The following is an 18,908-nucleotide window of genomic DNA, read 5'->3' on the forward strand; positions in this document are numbered from 1 at the left end:
CTGCAAGCCAAGGAGACAGGACTCAGCAAAAGACAATCTGACCTTGATCTTGGACTTCTAGCCTCCAGAACTGTGAGACATACATTTCTGTTATTTAAGCTACCCATTCTGTGATTTTTGTTATGCTAACCCTAACAAAGTAATACAGCTGGGAAGCATATTCCCACAAGAGTATGCATTGAGGCTTAGGAAACACATTTAAGATTTGAAAAGTTCCTTTCTGTTATGTTCTAAGGCTAACTTCTGTTGGTGTCTCTTCTTATATCTCCTGCGGTACATAAGAAGGGTATGTAAGATACTGTTCCTTTAGGAACTGTATCTCATACCTCTTGGACAAATCCTTTGTAAATCATACTTTGAAAATACTTGACCATATTGAAATATACCAAGGAGGACTCCATCATAGTAGGAGTCGAGCCACGCTTCATGAACCTTCCTATAAAAACTCCATATGGTGAGAGTTTATGGGGATTTTGAGGTAAAGATTGCATTATCATTATGCTGGGGAACACTTTAGGTGAAGGGGGATTATACTTTTTAGAAAATTTAGACTATTTCTGATTTTATAATAAATTACCTCATTTTACCTCCTCAGAGTTTGGGGATATAGACCAATGACATTTCTGGTTCATAAGAGTATCTTGCATAGCTGTTTAAGCATTTCACCTATAAAATGAGGTTTTGGTTTTGTTTTAATTAGTAGAGCATATTAAAGGACTTCCCCAGGTTATAAAAAATAAAATTCATATTTATTTTAGCAAAATTTAAAGCAGGCAAGGAAAAGTTTCAATCTGCCCAGAAAATTTACGAACTATTGTTCAAACATGTTCAAAGCTTTGCAATTTGGGTTGTTAATGGATAATCTATTAGTATATTTTCAAAATAGTTCTTAGAGATTCCAGAGTTGCTCTATTTTTCAGGTTTCCTGGGTTATCATATGCGAATTATGATATGGCGAAGTAAAACCAGGCAAAACTCTTCTCACCAGTGCTGCAGTATTGTTTGAATGGACTTGTCCCTGTCATGTGGGTTATTCCTCCATAGCATTTCATTGTCTTCTTTCTTTAGTTTTCTCTAATCTGGAAACAGTTTCTCAACCGTTGTGTTTCATGCCATTGACATTTACAAAGAGCACAGGTCAGCAGTTTATAAATGTCCTTCAGCTTGGTTTATGAGATGTTTCCACATGAGAAAATTCAGGTTATGCACTTTTAGCAAGAATATTGCAGAGCTGATATCATCTTCTCAGATAATCGTATCAGGAGGTATCTGATGTTTGTCTCTTTATTTGGCTAAGGTGGTGTTGGTAAAGTTATATTTCCTCCTGTCATTCATAAGTGTCTTTTGGGGAGATACTTGGAGACTATATAAAAGGCCTGTTATGCAAACTTTACCCACTGGTTTTAATATCCATTACCTGTATTGATTATTATGATGATAGTTGCTAAAAGGGATTTTCAAAATTCATGTTTCCTTCTACATTTATTAGATGGCATTCTACTGTAAGGAGACGCTTTCTCTTACCTCACTTATACCAGTATGATTCAAAGATTCTTATTTTATTTAATGGGACATAATCCATTACTATCATTATTTATTTTGGTACTTAAATTGCCTCCAATTTGGTCCGCATCAGCTCTTTTCACCTGATTCCTGTCAGGTTGGCATGTTTACATCATGAGCCCATTTGTATTTTCTGGCACCAAAAAAATGTTCCAGGTTCATCCTATATTTTCTGCCCTAGCCCTTAAAATAAGCCCTTAAAAATGTCTCCAAGGAGTAATAGGTCTTTTCAGTAAAGAAAGGAACAAATTATCCCTTTTAAAAAGTCTTTGAAACAATTCTATTGTGTGTATGAATCCAGTGTTTAGATTTTTAGTAAGTGATCTTTGTTACGGTTCCATTTGGGTAATGGCATTAGTCCATTAGTCTTAATTACTAATTGCCTCCTATTCAAGAATAATGGTTATTAATCATAAGATGGGAAGTTTTCCTAAACATGATACCTTAGATGAAAGGACATGAGTGAAAGCCTTAAATACAAAATTTTAAAGCTTCTGTATTTAAAAAAAATTGCCTTGAGCACAATTAAGAGTAAAAAAACTCAGAAAAATTATTTTCAGTATTTAACAAACATATAAACACTTTCAAATCAGTAAGATATAAGAAGCAATAGAAAACGGGTCACTACTGATGTAATTCCCCAAAGAACAAATACAAATGGCCAAAAAACATGTCTCAGCTTCATGAGCAAAGAAGTACAAATTACACCAATTGAAACTACCTAACAGAAAAATCTTTATCTACAACAATGGCAAAGATTCTATTTAGTTATAGTTCATTTTTTTCAAGGCACTCATTTCTTACGGAATTGCACATCAGAACTGATTTATTGTAGGACAATTTGATGGTTTTTAATTAAAAGGTTTTGGGTTTTCATACTAGGTAGGACACATGCTCCCCAGTCAGGTGTAATATTGTTAAAAAAACAGCATTCAACTGAGCAAATTTTAAAGACCTTGATAGCTTTATGCAAGAACTCATGAGTAAGGCAGCATCCAGTCAAGCAGACAGAAAGGAGCTCCAGGGACCAGTACAAACTGAAAGGCTTTTATAGGCAAAAGGGAGTGAGGACAAGGAAGTCATACTAGACAAAAAAGCAGGTTGTTATACTAAGGTTACAATAATCTTGTTTATTAGTTTGATGTCTTTATTAGCCTCTGTAACACCCATGGGGAAGCTGAGACAGCAAATTCTGTAAGACTTCTGGGACAGTTGCTTGATTTTGCTCATGGAGCCCATCATTTATGGGTTTTAATGGAGTTTTCATTACTTAGGCATCATTGATTAAATCATTGGCCATTGGTGATTGAATTCAATCTCCAGTCCCTCTCACCTAAAGGTCAGGAAGGAGGCTGACTTTAATCCTCTGATCAAGGTTTGGTTTCTCTGGCAACTAGAGTTCCCATCCTTAAGTCATCTCAGGAGGCTCCAAGGGTAGTATTATGAAAGCAGGGACAAAGACCAAATGCATTTTTTATTATATGTGTGACATGGTATCCAAATTATGGTTTTTATTTGCATCTCCCTAATAATTAGTGATTTTAAAAGTTTTTTTTCATGTGCTTATTGGCCCTCAGTTCTTTGGAGAACTATGTATTCAACCCTTTGCTCATTTTTTCATTGGGTGGTTTTTCTATTTGCTGTTGAGTCACAGTTCTTTATATATATTCTGTATATTAATCCTTTATCAGCTATATGGATTGCAAATATTTCTCCCTTTCTATGGGTTGCCTTTTCATTCTCTTGATATCATCCTTTCATGGGCAAAAGTTTTTAATCTGATAAAGTGACATTTGTCTTTTTTCCTTTGTTGTCTGTGCCTTTGCTATCACATCCACGAAATCATTGCCAAATCAAATGCCACAAAGCTTCCCCCCTATATTTTCTTCTTAGAGTTTTATAGTTTTAGGCCTTACGTTTAGGACTTTGATCCATTTTGAACTAGTTGTTGTATATGGTGTAAGATACGGGCCTAACTTCATTCTGTTGGATCTCCCTAAAGGAGGATGCTACTCCAATTCACTCACGGAAGATGTCTCTTGATGCAACAAGCAAGAGGACTTTATTCAGGAGCCAGCTAGCTGGGGTCTAAGTGTCAGCCCGACGCAGCGGGTTTCAACAAGGACCCCGAGCACTCAAAGCCAAGGGTTTATATAGCATTTTCAAAACACTTAACTCATAGTAATTTTCCACAGCTGCACATTATTCTTGCAAGACATACATCCTGGGGTTAGGCAAGAGCAAGATAAGACCACTCTTCAATTGTCAGGGAGGTTCTGCATGATAAGCTTGGTATGTCAGATTAGCTGACCAAGGTTAGCTGACTAAAGGCCACAGCTGCCCACCACCTGGTGTTCATGATTAACTTGTTTTTCAAGACCTTACCCAGTTCTAGTTTTTCTTTCTATGTCACATACTCAGAAAATGGCTTCTAGGCCCTTAAGATGGCTATGCTTATGCTAACCTATTTCTATTCTCATTTGATGCTTAGATTCTACATTTCCCCACTTTCTTTTTGGACTTTCCAATCATGGAATGTTCGTTTCTTTTTGCTGTGTGAGAGAATGATATTGTTGTCTTAGCATTAGTACCTGAACAGCACTTACTCTTTACCTAACGAAGGTCACCAGCCGGTTTAAAATACAGGGGCCTAAGGTGAGGAGTAATACAAAAATGAGCAAGGGCCCTGCCAGGGTAGATATTAGGGTTGTAAGCCATGGGGACTGAGTAAACCAGGATTCAAATAGACTTTGGTTAGCCTCCCACTCTCTCTTCGGTTGATCTAGCCTCTCTCTAAGTTTAGACATTGAATCTCTTACTATTCCAGAATGGTCTGCATAAAAGCAGCATTCTTCTTTCAGGGCTGCACACAATCCTCTTTCTTTTAAGAACAGTAGATCTAGTCCTCGCCTATTCTGTAGCACTACTTCAGAAAGGGAAGTTAGGGACTCTTCAAGTTTAGTGATGGATTGTTCTATGGTCTTTAAATCTTCATCAATAGCTGTTCTCAGTCCCTTGTAATTTTGGTTTCTTTGAATAATGGCGGTTGCCCCTGTTCCTACTTTTGCCGCAACTCCCATTCTTAATAATACGGCTAGAGTCAACGAGACGGGCTCTCTTTTATATCTATGTCTGGGTTCAAATTCTGTTACAAATGAGAAATCATCATGATACATTAGCCTAGGCACTAGCTAGACCATAATACAGAAATTGTGGGAGGAATTAAAGGCTGAGGTGGAGACACACAGGGTGAGTCTAGTATTACAAGCCCACCACCTCTCGGGGGAAGGGACTAGATATCTATTTTCACTTGAGGAGGCTATAGATATGGTTTCGTTACACAGATTCTTATGAGTCGAGGGGACCGTTCCTAGACACTTCCCTTTCCCAGTTACTTCGGTCAGGGTCAGCTTCTTGTGGCTGCCCCAACTACAGATTTCGTGGCTGGTTGTATTGTTAAAGCTGCCCGACAGCCTTAACTTTTCATAATAAGGAGGGCCAGAGGAAAAACATAACTAACAGGATTCGGTAAAGCTAGGGTTGGTTTTGTTTAAAACTCGGAAAGCCCCCTTGACGAGGTTGAGGAGGTGTTGTCCGGTGCCAGGAAAGAGGGTTACTTGGTCAGGAGTGGGGGTGGAGGAAGTGGTGGCAGAGCCCGCTGGTGGAACTAGGGCCTGCTTCGGGGCTGGGGTTGGGAGACGCGGCTGATCTCGTAGGACAGTATTGGGTCTTACTGGGGCAGCCAGAAGGGTCTCAACTTTAAGTCTGATAGTAAATATGAGGCCTTTGTCATATTTAGATTTATAGTATCTGAGCCCCCACTGTCGTTCAGTGGCCCACTTATCATACTGGCGCCCTTTATCACTGAACGTGATATTTAAGGGGTTGCATAGCCCTGTCTGCTCACAGTTAGGGGATGTGTGGTTCCGGACTACTTTAAGGAGGTCTCAACTGGAGACGGGGTTCCAATAAGCATTACCTGTAGGTCTCACAGCCCCAAGAGCTACAATAAAAAGAGTTTAAGCCCCTACACTGTCGGGCTTGTTGGTGGGTTCGTCTGTCACAGGGGCAGACATAGAAAGTAGTGGTTTTTATCCTATTGCGAGCTCGGGGATAACTATACCCGCTATCTCTATAGGAAACTTGGCTCTGGGCTGCAGAATAATCATGGTCTGGTGGTCGAATTAGGTGGGCCTGTCTCCAGGGTATATTAGGTATGTCCCAGGTATCTAATCTAGCAGCTAGGGCACAAACATCGGGGTGCAGGGACGGCCACCAGGTCTTAAGGGGGGCAGCCTTAGAAACAGACCACACTGCCTCTCCTGTCTGAGAGTAAACCTGCCATGTCAGCAACCTGGGCCCATGGGGGTTGGGGTTCTGGAGGGTTGGAAGTAGCAGGAGCATCAGAATCACTAATAACATGGTTCTTTCTACACAAACGAAGCTTAAGTGGGTTATCAGTCCGAGTTACTCGCCAGTCCGGGTCCAGCGGGGGTGCTTTCTTCAGATGTGAAGCATGTACCCAGGAGGAGATGCTATCTACTTTCAAGGCTGTGGGAGTAGTCAAGAGGACGATGAAGGGGCCTTTCCACCGAGGCACAAGGTTTCCCATTTGGTGTCATTTCACGTAGACAGGGTCTCTCACCCGGAACTGATGAGGTACTGAGAAGTCCTCTGGCTGATAGGCTTCCCTGATGGAGGCCCACACTTCTTTCTGCACGACTTCTAAGGCCCGTAACTTTTCAAGCAGAAACTTATTAGTTGCACATTCAGGGAATGTATAAAGATGAGCCGATTGGAGTGGAGCCAGGGCCCCAAACATTATCTCAAAGGGCGTTAGTCCAAAGCGGCCGGGGGTGTTCTTGACCTTAAATAAGACGGAGGGAAGGAGGACTAACTAATCACATAAACTAGTCTCTAAGGATAATTTAGTCAAGGTCTCTTTTAAAGTTCTGTTCATCCTTTCTACCTGTCCTGAGCTCTGGGGTCTGTATGCACAATGCAGTTTCTAATCTGTCCCCAGGATCTTGGCCAATCCTTGACTTACCTGGGCAACGAAGGCAGGACTATTATCGGAGCTGATTACTTTTGGGATTCCGAACTTTGGAAATATCTCTTCAAGTATCTTCTTGGACACTGTCTGAGCTGTCTCAGTCTTGGTAGAGAAAGCTTCTGTCTATCCTGAAAAGGTATCTAAAAAGACTAGGAGGTACTTATGTCTATACTTAGCAGGCTTAATTTCAGTGAAGTCAACTTCTTAGTAAGCTCCTGGTCGATCCCCGCGAAGCCTTTTTCCGTATATTACTTGATGTTTGTTCACATTTACCAACTGGCAAGGAATGCAATTTTTCACTACCTCGTCTGCCATTTCTCTTAAGCTAATGATGTGATAAGGGGAGTTTCGAACTAGGGCTTTTAGGTTCTTGGCCTACAAATGTGTCAACTGATGTAGTTGCCTTAAGTATTTTCCTGCCTCTTTCTGGGGCAGAATATTTTTCTCATTTCCTGACTCGTATGTTCCAAGGGGCGAGGATTTTTGGAACCCCAGCTTGTCCATCCGAGCGAGGTCTTCGGGTGTATACTGGAAGCTTTTAGCACATGTGTCTTCCGGGTATACCCAGAGGGGTAAAATGTTCATTCCCTGGGCTGCTTGTTTTGAGGCTTGGTCCGCTCTCCGGTTCTTTCGAGCTATCAGAGATTCATCTTTCTGATGTCTAGGGCAATGTATTATTGCTACCTCCCTGGGTCTATGGATGGCTTCTAATAAATCTAAAATTTCCTGTTTGTTTTTGATATCTTTCCCAGCAGAAGTCAACAGCCCTCTCTGTCTGTAGATAGCCCCATGTATATGAGCAGTGGCAAAAGCGTATCGGCTGTCAGTGTAGACATTGAGTCTCTTACTTTCAGCCATTTTTAGAGCCTGGGTCAGGGCAACGAGTTCTGCTCACTGTGCGGAAGTGCCTGTTGGAAGTCCGCTGGATCACATGATCCGGTCATCGTCTACTACTGCAGCCCCCGCCATCTTCTTACCTCCCATGATGTAACTGCTTCTGTCTGTGTACCAGGTCAGGAGTCCCAGTCCCTCTAGGGGCTGATCTCATAGGTCCTGGCGGGTCCCTGTCTCTCAGCCAGGATCTCCTGGCAGGTGTGAAGCACTTCTTTCCCTGAGTCAGGGAGCAGAGTAGCTGGGTTTAGGATGGTGGGTGGGAGGAATTCTACACGATTGTGATTCAGGAGCAAGGTTTGGTAGTGAGTCATTCTGGCATTCGACATCTATCTTTCAGGTGGTTGCCGAATTATACTCTCCAGCGCATGGGGAACAACCACAGTGAGTTTTTGTCCCAGCGTAAGTTTGTCAGAATCTTTAACTAGGAGGGCCACGGCCGCCACTACTCTCAAACAGGCAGGCCATCTGCTACTTACTGGGTCTAATTTCTTTGACAAGTAGGCAACAGGTCTCTTCTAAGGTCTCTATTGTTGGGTCAACACTCCTTGAGCTACCTCGCTCCGTTCATCTACGAAGAGGACAAACGGTTTAGTCAAGTCCGGCAATGCCAGAGCGGGTGCGATAGGAGGGCCTTCTTAATATTATCAAAGACCTGCTGTTGTTCAGATCCCCAAACAAACGGGGCCGCCCTTTTCATTAGGGGATACAGGGGGGCGGCTAAGGTAGCATACCCGGGTATCTACAGTCTACAAAATCTTGCCGTCCCCAGAAACTTACGAACTTGGCGTGGAATAGTGGGAACCGGGATCTGTGTCACAGTCTGCTTTCGGGCTTCAGTGAGCTATCTTTTTCTTTCTCTCAGGGAATATCTCAAGTAAGTCACTTGTTGTTGGCAGATCTGTGCCTTTTTGGCAGATGCCCTATACCTCAGTTTAGCAAGTTCAGTCAGAAGGGCTTCAGGGGCCTCTCGGCAGGCTTCCCAGATAGGGGCTGTTATTAATAGGTCATCAACATACTGCAACAAGGTTACCTGTGGGTTGGAGGCTCAGTAAAAAGCCAAGTCCCAGTGTAGAGCCTCGTCGAAGAGGGTGGGCGAATTCTTGAATCCTTGTGGCAAACGAGTCTAGGTCAATTGCCCAGTAGTTCCTGTGGAGGGATCTTTCTATTCAAAAGCAAACAGTGGTTGGCTACTCTGGTGCAGGCACAGACAAAAGAAAGCGTCTTTTAAATCGAGGACTGTATACCAGGTGTTTTCTGGGGCCAGGGAGCTTAGCAGATTATAAGGGTTCGGCACAGTGGGATGAATGTCCTGTACCCTCTTATTAACTTCTCTCAAATCTTGCACTGGTCAATAATCTCCTGTTCCCACTTTCTTTACGGGCAGCAAGGGAGTGTTCTAGGGGGATTTACATTTTACTAATATCCTTTGTTCTATAAGCCTCTGGATATGGGATCTAATTCCATCCCTGGCTTCTTTACTCGTTGGATATTGTCTCACAGTTACTGGTAAAGCTGAAGCTCTCAGTTCTGTGACCCCAGGGGGCTGGTTCGCAGCAAGCCCCATACCCGCCATCTCCACCCAGGCTCCTGGAAACTGGTCAAGCCACTCCTGACCAACTCGGGAGGGTTCTGGTTCCTTAAAAAGGTGGTATTTATCTTTTAATCTTATGGTCAGGATACTTAGGCTCAAAGGTTTCTTTTCTCTATTAGTCACTTGAGTTTCTTCAGCTTGAAAGGATATTTGGGCCCCTACTTTGGTCAATATGTCTCTTCCTAACAGGGGTGTGGGGCATTCCGGTATGACAAGGAATGAGTGGTTTACTCGTTTCACTCCTAAGTCTACTGTTCTTTGGGTAGTCCACGCGTATTGTTTCTGGCCTGTAGCCCCGATCACTCAAGACTTTTTGCCAGAGAGGGGGCCCTTAGCTTGGGTCAGTACAGAATGTTGAGCACCGGTGTCTACCAGAAACTCAACAGGTTGCCCCTCCACCTTCAGGGTTACCCTGGGCTCAGGGAGGGGCTCCGAGCTACATCTTCTCTTATCTTTATCTTCTAGCAGAGACAAGGCATTCTTTCACTCAATGCCTCTTTTCCTTGCAGTATGCACATTGGTCCTTCTCTAAAGGGGTCCAGTTGCCCAGGTACCCTGTCTTGCTAGCTCTGCCACTAGAGGGTGTGCGTCCCTTACCTTTTACTACTGCAGCCAAGATCTTTGTTAAATTTTTCTCATGCTTCCTGTCCCTCTTTTCCTCTTTACCTTCTCTTTTCTTCTCTTTCCTTAACTCCTTCTCTTCCTCAGTCTCTCTCTTGTGATAAACTTTTTCAGCCTCTTTTACTAAACCTTTCAGTGATGAATCTTGTAGGCCCTTCAATCTCTGAAGCTTCTTCCTAATGTCGGGCGCTGATTGTCCGATAAAAGCAAGGGCTACTGAAGCGCTATGCTCTTCAGAAGTAGGATCAAAGGGAGTATACCGCCTGAAGGCTTCTATCAGGTGTTCTAGGAACACTGCGGGTGCCTCAGTGGCTCCTTGACTGACCTCTCTTACCTTGGCCAAATTAGTGGGGCACCTTGCGGCCCCGCAGAGACCCGCCACCAGAGCCTGGCGATAGATGGTTAGTCGCTCTCTACCTTCTGGAGAATTAAAGTCCCAGTCGGGTCTGGTCAGTGGGAACCCCCTCTCTATATCATGAGGGAGTTGCAATGGTCGTCCGTCCTCTCCAGGCACGTTCTTTCATGCCTCCAGGAGGATCCTTTCTCTCTCCTCCGTGGTCTGGTCAGCGGGAACCCCCTCTCTATATCATGAGGGAGTTGCAATGGTCGTCCGTCCTCTCCAGGCACGTTCTTTCGTGCCTCCAGGAGGATCCTTTCTCTCTCCTCCGTGGTGAAGAGCACCTGCAAAAGCTGTTGACAGTCATCCCAAGTGGGCTGGTGAGAAAACATCAGGGACTCTATCAGCCCAGTTAGTCTCTGCGGTTCTTCTGAAAAAGGAGAGTGGCTAGCTTTCCAGTTATATAAATCGGCAGAGGAAAATGGCCAATACTGCAGAGGTTGGAAAGGTGGGTCCCCTTCTTCTCCAAGGATGTGAGCCCTATAAGACCGGACAGGAAAAATACCCGGGGGGTCTAGGGTAGCCTCTCAGCGGCGCCGAGTTCCCTGGGCAGGTCCTGGAGCCGGCCCCACTGCCTCAGCACCAGGGACTGGAGGTGTCAGAGGTGCTGGGGCTGGGGGGGCCATAGAGGCAGGAGGGTAAGGAGGGGGATCATCAACTATGAGTAAATCTTGAGTGTCCTGGTGAACTTTGGTGGTCTCTTTCTTCTTGCTCTGAGATTGGGTCTGGGCAACTAAGACCCGAGGGCCCATTTTCTTTTGCACCCAGGGCTTTACCCAGGGCGGTGGATTCTCCACCAACTTCTGCCAGACTGCAATATAGGGTTGCTGACCCGGGTGTCCCTGAGGCAAGTCCTGAAAAACAACAGCTTTTACTGCTAGCAGAATGGAGTGATCAAAGGTCCCCTCCGGGGGCCACCCAACATCAAAGGTGGGCCACTTGGAGGTGCAGAAAGTCTGCCATGGTCCTTTCTTAACTTTTACTGACAAATTATGTGCCCTCATCTTTACTTCTGTCCAATAATCTAACGTCAGACTGAGGGGGGTCGTCACTGTCTGTCCCATTGTCAGTATAACAATTATTAGGCACGTGAAAGACACAAAAAACAGAGACACACACAGATTAGACACACGGCGGCCGCTCCTTGTTTTCCTCAGATTTTCAATCAGAAACTGAAAGGAATCGGAGGGTTGATACTCTTGGCGCCCGAAAATCAACCCTATCTCATCAGATTCACCTTGCCGAAAAAACAGATTAGAGGCCACCAGGCATCCCTGGCCCTCTGGTCTCCCTGAGGCATCCCCCAGGGTTGCAGCCTGCGGTGCTCCGAGTACATCTACCGACCGCGGTCTCGAACCTTTACAGGCTCGAGACGGCTGCCAGACGGAGGGTACCCCCTTCAGAATTCCGACCGGTCGCACTGAAAGATAGAAGATGAAACACGGACAACCCAAGGCGCCACTAACCTTACCTCTTCCTCCAAGGGCGACTTCGGGAGTGAAGCGGGGTGAATGCTCGATCCCGGACGAGCCCCCAAGAAATGTTGGATCTCCCCAAAGGAGGATGCTACTCCAATTCACTCACGGAAGATGTCTCTTGATGCAACAAGCAAGAGGACTTTATTCAGGAGCCAGCTAGCTGGGGTCTAAGTGTCAGCCCGACACAGCGGGTTTCAACAAGGACCCCGAGCACTCAAAGCCAAGGGTTTATATAGCATTTTCAAAACACTTAACTCATAGTAATTTTCCACAGCTGCACATTATTCTTGCAAGACATACATCCTGGGGTTAGGCAAGAGCAAGATAAGACTACTGTTCTATTGTCAGGGAGGTTCTGCATGATAAGCTTGGTATGTCAGATTAGCTGACCAAGGTTAGCTGACTAAAGGCCACAGCTGCCCACCACCTGGTGTTCATGATTAACTTGTTTTTCAAGGCCTTACCCAGTTCTAGTTTTTCTTTCTATGTCACATACTCAGAAAATGGCTTCTAGGCCCTTAAGATGGCTATGCTTATGCTAACCTATTTCTATTCTCATTTGATGCTTAGATTCTACAATTCTTTTGCATTAGTTGAAAAGACTGTCCTTTCCCTTTCTTGTCAAAATTGTGCTTATATGTGAGGGGTTATTTCTGGTCTCTTGGAATAGTATTATATTTTCTCTCTTTAATCTTTTCTATGGTTACTATCCGTAAAACACAAATTACTTGAAAATCTTTTCATATCAGCAGTGATTTTGCTGAAATGAAGGCAAGAAACTCAGTTTTGGGAGCTAAACATAGTAATTATTAATTAATTAATTATTATTTATTCTTGTCTTCACTGTGTTGCTCAACCAAACACACTGTGGGACCCCTGCCTCCATTTTGTGTCTGCCATCTTGAATAGCTGTGTCCCCTACATGACCCCTGCCTCCATTTTGTATCTTCCATTTTGAAAACTATGTCACTCCATTTTGTTTTGTGTCCCCCATTTTGAGTTTTCCCTGCTCAAGCCACGCCCATTCCCACAGAAACCTTGCCCAGCAACCCTCCTCAGCCAATTAGCTAAGGTCACAATAGACCCCCCACCTTGGAAAGCCCCTAACTGTTCCAAAAGTATAAAAGCAAAAAGGGAACTTTGTTCAGGGTCTCAGACCGAGTCCTGTGTTTTGATGGGCCACTGAGACCCTAGTTCTGTAGGATCTGAAGAATCAAAAGTTAGCATAAGTACAGCCATCTTAAGGCCTAAATACCACCCCCTAACCCAGAAGAAGGAAAATCATTAGAATCTTGAAAAACAAGTTAGTTAGCCTGTGTCAATTGTAGTGACCTTTAGTTAGCCAACTGTAAATCAGTTAATCATACATGCCTAGCTTATCTTGCTAGAACCACCCTAGACATTCCGAAGGTGATCTCATCTAACCAGACCCCAGGATGTGGCGCCAGCAAAAGATTTATGAGCCTATAGAAAAAACCCTGTATTGTAATTATGGAAAATTTTACCCCTTTTGAAAATGCTATAAAACCTTCTGGCTTTGTGTGCTCTGGGTCCTCGTTGAGACCCGCTGCGACGGGCTGACGTGGACCCCAGCTAGTTGGCTTCTGAATAAATTCCTCTTGCTTGTTGCATCAAGAAACGTCTTTGGTGAGTGATTTGGGGCGGCGCCTTCCTCAGGGGAATCCAACATTTGGGGGCTCGTCCGGGATCATGCGCTCACCCCGCTTCACTCCCGAAGTCGCTCTTGGAGGAAGAGGTAAGATTAGTGGCGCCTTGGTTTGTCTGTGTTCTGTTTTCTGTTTTTCAGTGAGACCGGTCAGAATTCTGAAAGGGGGTACCCACTGTCTGGCAGCTGTCCCGATCCCGTAAAGGGGTCGAGACTGCGGTCGGTAGACGTACTAGGAGCACCGCAGGCTGCAACCCTGGGGGACGCCTCGGGGAGGTTGGGAGGCCAGGGACGCCTGGTAGCCTCCCGTCTGTTTTTCCGGCAAGGTGAATCTGATGAGATAGGGTTGATTTTCAGGTGCCAGGAATATCAACCCTCTGATTCCTTTCGGTTTCTGTTTGAAAATCTGAGAAAAAACAAAAAGCGGCCGCTGTGTGTCTAATCTGTGTGTGTCTCTGTTTTTTGTGTCTTTCATGTGCCTAATAATTGTTATACTGACAATGGGACAGACTCAGACAACCCCCTAAGTGTATAAATGAATATATCTTTCTACCTCCGGATGGTATTAATGAAATTGATTTAAAGACAAGCGCTTGTGAAAATTGAGTGTTCTAAAACTTCCAGAAAACCTGGTAAAAAAGTGTTAAGCATTAATGCTAATTTGAGTTTGCCTGAGGCGGGCATGTCCTGGTAGTTGTCCGCTGCCTGAGTTTACCTAGAGTCATTTGAGTCATGTTATCTGCTAAATCTTTTAAGAATAGAATGCTTAGAAGCTTGGCTTTGTCTAGTGTTCAGTGGGGGTCTTGTGAGTAGGCTAGCATAGTTGTTGCAGGTAGGTGAACTGGATAAGTGTGGCAAGTGAACACCTTTTAAATTGTGTGTTGCAGTGTGTATGCCTACCTGCAGCCTGAGAATCTTTGTAGTAACTTAAAGCCTTAGAGTTTTGTTAAGTTGAGAAGATGTGCTCTGTGTTTGCTGGGAGATTGTGCTGTGAAGCTCATGGTTGCAGAAATTGTAGAATGTGTTCGTGAGTTTGTTGGTCTAGAAAATGTTAGTTTGACAGTTTGCAGTGTCCTGCTTCTCAGTGTTCACTAGAAGTTAAAGTTTCTAATGGTTTTAAGTTCTAATTAAAACCACTTAAAGTAATAAAGAAAAACATTTCTCTATGCTAAAAGATGTATGTTTTAATAAGAAAAAGTATAAAAAATGAAAACTCTTCTGCATGCTAAAGAATGTGTTTTGTGATAAAAGAAAGTAACTTTGTTCTAAAGTACAGCTATTTATTTAAAGAGAGACAAAGAGAGAAAACAGCGTGGTGCCTTTTGTTGTAGAAGATCCGCTCAGCCTGTTGCTTTGGGGGGAGGGTTAGGATGTTTAGAAATAAAGTGAGATAAACCCAGTCAAGCCGCAGGCAAGCCCAGGCATAATTCTCACCGGCTTATGTGCTTGGGACCATGGGGCAAATGAAGAATAAATTACTATATTCTTACAGATATAGTCATGCCTAGTGAAATTAAAGCAAGTGAGTCTTGATATCAAGTGCACAGCAAAATTAAAATCTCGTTTCCAGTTAAACAGTTTTCTTTAACTGTTAGTCTGCTCTTAATGTTGAAAGATCACAGCAGTTTCTCATGCTTAAAGTCTCAGTGAGTTGCCATGAAATCGTAATGTTAAAGGGACTAAAAGCTAAAGTTTGTTAACAACTGTATAACCTTTATTTGCCTTTGAAATATTTTGTTATTAAAAATGATTGCATGGCCTGAAAAATTGAATTCCTAAGCAGAATAGTAACAAAGCTTTTTTCAGCTGATTAAATGCACTTAGTTAACAAACCAAAATTTATTAAACTGTAGAATCTGGACAAGATTATGTTTCCCCCAGAAAAACAGGTTTCACTGTGAAGGTTTAGATAGACGAACGTGTGACCACTTTTGAAAAAAGTTGTAATAGATTTTTTGAGAACCACCAGGTCTTCTTGTTTAATGTATATGCTGTATGTTTAAAAAAAAAAAAAAAAAAAACATGGGGGAATCTACTATTAAAGAGTAAAACATTCTTGAAGCTTTCAGGGAAGACCTGTAAACTTAAGCACTTTCTCTGTTTTTTGTATCTGGTCTTAGACACTTATGCTGAGTTATGTTCTTATTATTTTCACTGTTTGTAAGCTATTGATTGTAAGCCAAAGGTCATCATTTCTCAGTCCCTAAATGAAAAAGTAAAATGCCTGATCTCTTTCATCTCAAAGCCTATTTCTGGTCATATCTGAATATCTGGGTGAAAGAAAGAGACATTTAAATTTGAGATTCTGCTTAAACTTTTAAGTTGAATTTGACTATAGCCATATTCATTCTTTGTATGTATCTCTAACAGGTCTTTTGTATGCCTGGTAATATTATACTCTGCCTTGAGTTTAGACAGTTCTTTCAGCTAAATATGAATTCTTATTGTAGCTTTTTTCCCCTCCTGAAGATGAAAGCAGAAGAATCTACCATCTGCTACCATTCTCTCAAGAATGCTTAGTAACCTAGAATTAGTTTGACTTTCTGTATGTTGTCTTTAAAAATTGACAGCAGCAGTCTCCCCTGCTGCCCCACTTTTTAAGATATCTTGTTTACTGTGCTGAGTATATAGACAATAAATGTGTAATGATAGTTCTAAAAAAATTAAATGCAAAAAGGTGCTTTTACCTCTAGTTAACTCTGATATTTTCCAGAGGGCCCCTGGAACATGTCAGAGGAATTTTTTCTCACTAGACAAAGTATTTGACTAATTTGGCTTATTTATCTGATATATATATATATTTATTTACCAAGAAAGCACTGTCAAAGAGAATGATGCTAAACTTTGTTACTGAATGTTTTGTATTACAGAAATATCAGAATTTCCTTATGTCAACTGTTTTACAGTAAGCTCTCATCATATCTTTAACCATTGTCATTTGTAAGTCTTTTGTCATTTATAGTATTATCCCTAAACTAGTAAAGAACTAGATTTCAGCAGAACAGGTATTAGTTACATAAGATTACATAAACTAAAGAAAATGATTTTGTGTCTTTTTGTTTCAAATGTTGCTGGTAAAGTGTTTTAACCTTGTTCTCTTAAACTGACAACAGTTTAGTGAATGACTATCTTTATGAGCAGAATTGAAACATCCTTCTCTCTACTTGATCCCTCCAGAGTTTAAAAACTTTCAGTGACTGTTTTTGTATTCCATGGCAGTATGTTTATTTGCACGAGTTCAATAAGAATCTGCTTTCCTTGTGAGAAGACTACTTAAGAACACTGGTTATACTACCAGGGCTTTGACTGGAATGTCGTACCTGAGAGACATGTGTATAAACTCAGATGTGAACAACTTTAAAGAACTAAAATTGACTTTATAAAGCCAACAAAACCCCTTGGAAGAACTGGCCTGGTACCTTGCTTACAGAGTTCCCAGCAGCCTTACCAGGTGAGTAAAGAAGGTCACTTCCTGGCAGGTGCAGAGACCTCGAGAAGAGAAGAATTCATCCAAATCTACAGGTACTGCAGGCAAAGCCTGATGGCAAGTCTGGCTTGGCTGTCTGGCCTCAAGAGGCCTTTAAAAGTTCAATCTGAAATTCCTTACAAAAAGTTCCGGCAAAGCATATTTAAAAGAGCCTGTGTAATCAATTGCTCTTCTTGCTGCACCTGTGCAAATAATCAAGCCAGCTGTTAATTATTTTCTTAACCTAGTTACTTCTAGTAAAAATGAGAGTGATTTTAGAGAGAAGTATGGTTTCAATAATGCAGCCTCCTTCCAGAATAAAAAATCCAACTCCAGATGTTGCTACATAACCTAATAACACAATTTGTTTTATCTTGCCTAGAAGCCACAAAACTGCAAATAGTAATAAAAATGAAACCCAGAATAGAAGCGCCAGCCTTCTGAAGCCCTCTCAACTGACCAGTGATAGAGACCTAGCTGCACCCTTTACTGCGCCCCCTTCTCAGCATGAAGCAGCCAGAGCGGTCATCACCCCTCTTCCCTAGCAGCAGCTAGAGTCTCTATCTGTAGAAGAAAGAATGAGACCATACCCATAGCCTTCCCTGGTAAAAACAGGTATTTAATCCCTCCTCCCGAGGGATAGTGGGCTTGTAACACTGGAGTGACCCTATGTGTCTCTACTTCTGCCTTCAACTCCTCCCGTGATTTCTGTATCATGGTCCAGCTGGTGCCCAGGTTGATGTATCATGATGATCTCTCATTCGTAGCTGAATTTGAACCTAAGCATAGATATAAGAGAGAGCCGGTCTCGCTGACCTTAGCCGTGTTGTTAGAGATAAGAGTCGCAGCTAGAGTGGGAACGGAGGCAGCCGCTATTGTTCAAGGGAACCAGCATTATGAAAGACTAAGGACTGCTATTGATGAAGACCTAAAAACCATAGAGCAATCCATTACAAAACTTGAAGAATCTCTGACTTCCCTCTCTGAGGTAGTCTTACAGAATAGACGAGGGCTAGATCTGCTGTTCCTAAAAGGAGGAGGACTGTGTGCAGCTTTAAGAGAAGAATGCTGCTTTTATGCAGATCATTCCGGGATAGTAAGAGATTCAATGTCAAAACTTAGAGAAAGGCTAGATCAGAGGAAGAGAGAGCGAGAAGCAGGCCAAGGACTGTTTGAATCTTAGTTCACTAGGTCCCTGTAGTTTACAACCCTGATATCCACTCTGGCTAGGCCCCTACTCATCCTTGTGTTGCTCCTAACTTTGAGACCCTGCATATTAAACCGGTTGATAACTTTTGTTAGAGAAAGAGTGAGTGCTGTTCATGTACTAATGTTGAAGCAACAATACCACTCACTCACCTCACAAGAAGATACAAACATTCCATGATTGGAATGCCCCAAAAAGAGAAGTGGGGAAATGTAGGATCTGAAGAATCAAAAGTTAGCATAAGTACAGCCATCTTAAGGCCTAAATACCACCCCCTAACCCAGAAGAAGGAAAATCATTAGAATCTTGAAAAACAAGTTAGTTAGCCTGTGTCAATTGTAGTGACCTTTAGTTAGCCAACTGTAAATCAGTTAATCATACATGCCTAGCTTATCTTGCTAGAACCACCCTAGACATTCCGAAGGTGATCTCATCTAACCAGACCCCAGGATGTGGCGCCAGCAAAAGATTTATGAGCCTATAGAAAAAACCCTGTATTGTAATTATGGAAAATTTTACCCCTTTTGAAAATGCTATAAAACCTTCTGGCTTTGTGTGCTCTGGGTCCTCGTTGAGACCCGCTGCGACGGGCTGACGTGGACCCCAGCTAGTTGGCTTCTGAATAAATTCCTCTTGCTTGTTGCATCAAGAAACGTCTTTGGTGAGTGATTTGGGGCGGCGCCTTCCTCAGGGGAATCCAACAGTTCGAACTAGCAATAAAGACCTCTTTTGTTCTTACATCTCGCGACTGAGGCTGGTGACTGCAGCTCCACACTGGGGACTCAAGGAAATGGGGCACAACAACACAAAACTCAGTGCAACAAAACCCAGAAATGTGCAATACTAATTTTGCTGGCTTTTAATCATTTAAAAACAGTAACTTAACATATGGTGTGTGGAAAATTGTCAAGCCTTGGTCTTCTCACACCACTTAATTTATATCAAATAATCTAACCCAACATGGGCATACCT

The 18,908-nt window shown here is 42.7% G+C and overlaps 1 long non-coding RNA gene across 1 annotated transcript; it reads left to right on the forward strand.

The window, feature by feature from the left end:
• The first annotated feature begins 12,923 nt into the window (after positions 1-12,923).
• LOC140849601 (uncharacterized) lies at positions 12,924-18,589 on the forward strand. The gene is made up of 2 exons (XR_012131685.1): positions 12,924-16,714; positions 17,112-18,589. It is a non-coding gene; the product is annotated as an uncharacterized lncRNA (long non-coding RNA).
• The last annotated feature ends 319 nt before the right edge of the window (positions 18,590-18,908 follow it).

This window comes from Manis javanica, chromosome 5, assembly GCF_040802235.1.
Source record: "Manis javanica isolate MJ-LG chromosome 5, MJ_LKY, whole genome shotgun sequence".
Classification (NCBI taxonomy): Eukaryota; Metazoa; Chordata; class Mammalia; order Pholidota; family Manidae; genus Manis; species Manis javanica.